Source organism: Penaeus chinensis, chromosome 19 (assembly GCF_019202785.1).
Source record: "Penaeus chinensis breed Huanghai No. 1 chromosome 19, ASM1920278v2, whole genome shotgun sequence".
In the NCBI taxonomy this organism is placed as follows: Eukaryota; Metazoa; Arthropoda; class Malacostraca; order Decapoda; family Penaeidae; genus Penaeus; species Penaeus chinensis.
This window is the reverse complement of record NC_061837.1, coordinates 4,077,882-4,080,381: the sequence shown is the minus strand read 5'-3', so window position 1 is coordinate 4,080,381 and position 2,500 is coordinate 4,077,882. Positions and strand designations below refer to the sequence as shown.

The following is a 2,500-nucleotide window of genomic DNA, read 5'->3' as shown; positions in this document are numbered from 1 at the left end:
TTCCCCTTACACCAGACAACCAGATACTCATGAAATTTTTTAATTTTCATAGTAGATTTTTCTTTTAAGATAGAGAGAGCCTCCAGTAATATCATTAAAACACTACTCAGATAATAAATAATTTGAATATTTTTGTATCTCTCCATTCAATACCAATTTTCAAAGCCACAATCAAATTAATTCATGAATAAAATACAAATTCTCACCAAAAATTGATTTGCTTGGCATTATCAAATGCTACACAAAAGGTGGCTCATGTTTTCAGATTCATGAGTTTGTTTGTCACAGTATGAAAACACTGAAATGTAGCTAGTCAATTTATGATCAAGGCCACGCATACAGAGACAACTTTGTTTTTCCCAAACTCTTGAGAAAGAAACAACATGATTACTTGCCTTATTTCTAATTTCTCATAAACTGTATTGGGACCACACAACTAAACCATTTTGGGTAGAAAAGGTTTAACCGCTGGATGTTGATACTGCTCCATCAATTTTATTTGTACTTTTGATGTTCAATCAGGGCTGAACTGATTGACCATATCCTCTGGAAAAGTAGTAGGTTGCTTTCTGCATCTTTTTTTCACTGTCTTACTTTAAGAAAATTCTCATGTATGGCATGTTCATTCATCCTCCCACAAATACCCCTACTCTCCCTTATCTTCTGTACCACCCTATCTTCCTGAACCAATTGTACAAGTGCCTCCAGGTGTTGCTCCCATGAATATACTAAATACAGAATAAGTGTTCTCATCATGCATGGCACGTACTTTGCCACCTGCATACCATTTGTACCCTTCTCCTAGTATATCCCTTCAACAATAATACATTTGTGAGAAAACTTGGGGTTAATCTTTGGTGCTGAGATGAGACTGGGGTCTCCAGTTATATATAAAAGAAAACCTACAGTCAGAGAGATACAAGAAACCAGAGAAGGAAGTATCTCGTTTTGATCACAGAGGATGGTACTAAGGCACTTCTTACACAATAAAAGTTGGAAGTAATGGTACAGCATTTTCCCCAGAAAATGGCTGTGGCAGAACCTGACAGATGCAGCCAATAATAACACTAGCTAAACTGACCAAAAGACCAGAAGGACTTCATCTGTGGGACCAGATAAGATAATATAAAAAGATGTTCAAGAGGTGAAAACCACTTGCTTTGTTGTTTAACCCACTCACAACAGCATTTCCCCATGCTATATAATGCATCCAGCTTCATGCACAACCAGCCACTCAAGTGAAAAATCAGAACTGTCGGAAACATACAATTACTCCACTCTCTCCACTTTTTACAGTGGTTTGCATAGCTTTTTATGAAATGATGCTTAAAAGAAGCCTGAAGTTTACCATTCACCATGACATAATTAAAGACATAATCTGCTACAAGGGGTTTAAGAACAGCATAAAACAAGAATAGTATCTATCAAAATAGAGGGTCAGTAACATTGTTCATATCCCCAGCTGAGGATATAAAGCCATCAGCAAAAATTATCAAACTGGTACACTGCTCTCTGCTGTTACCAAGACTTGAGAAGTTTGCTAATTTTCCATTACCATCATAAAAATAAGTACTCAAAATTCCATCCTACATGGTTAATGCAAATCAACACAACACACTATCAGGGGAAAGTGCATATGCATTTTCTTTGTAAATGATTTGCTGCATGTTGAGGCACATGCATTTGTTGACAACCCCCACCATGCATGTGGATGAAGCAATGACAGCAATTCACATAAATACTAGATTGCAAAACCTCCTTCCAACAGATAAACAGTCAATCATGACAGACAGGCACCAAGAAATATTGGCATGATGTAAAGTAAAATTATCAACTGTCATTAATCAGTCATCGGTTGACATTCCTGTTCTCACCACTAAATAAACAACAGATTAATACTTGAGAGTGCAAAAAATGGCTGAATGACAAAGGAAACCCTAAACAATCTCCGAGTGCAATGTGGCAAGACTGTCAATAGAAAGAACTTGATGTATGTTTAGAAACTAGAAACATTTTCATATTTTGAAGGAAAGACTACCATGCCTTTTCAAATGATCTGGAGGCTGGAAGTTCTTATAGGCGAGGTGCAACTAGTGAGCCCTTTGCTAGCCTTTAGACAAACCTCTCAACACCTCACGCCTTCATTCAACCTAAAGGTTATTTTGCTGTTTTATGTTCTTGATAGACTCTGCATTTATATGGATGCTTAATCTTCTCAGCATAATCAGCTTTCATTTGGTTCTTTCATATTCTTTATTTGTTATCACAATATTGCTAAAGGTTGCAGGTGCATAACCAAATAGGCATAACAGCAGAGCAGTTAGTGAATCAAACTCATATCCAAGGTATTCTTTTCTATGTCCCTCGTTGCAATGAATTGCCAATATAACTATGCACCTGTTGTGCCTTCATCATCCTACTCCTTCACAAAGAAAGAAAGAAAGAAAGAAAAAACTTGCATACACTTGTGCTAATAAATGTGCCCTTCTCACACTCCAAA

The 2,500-nt window shown here is 36.8% G+C and overlaps 1 protein-coding gene across 5 annotated transcripts in view; it reads right to left on the bottom strand.

Annotated features, from left to right (window-relative positions):
* LOC125035345 (attractin-like protein 1) overlaps nt 1–2,500 on the bottom strand; it is a 41,840-nt gene that overhangs the window by 27,911 nt on the left and 11,429 nt on the right. The window lies entirely within an intron of this gene.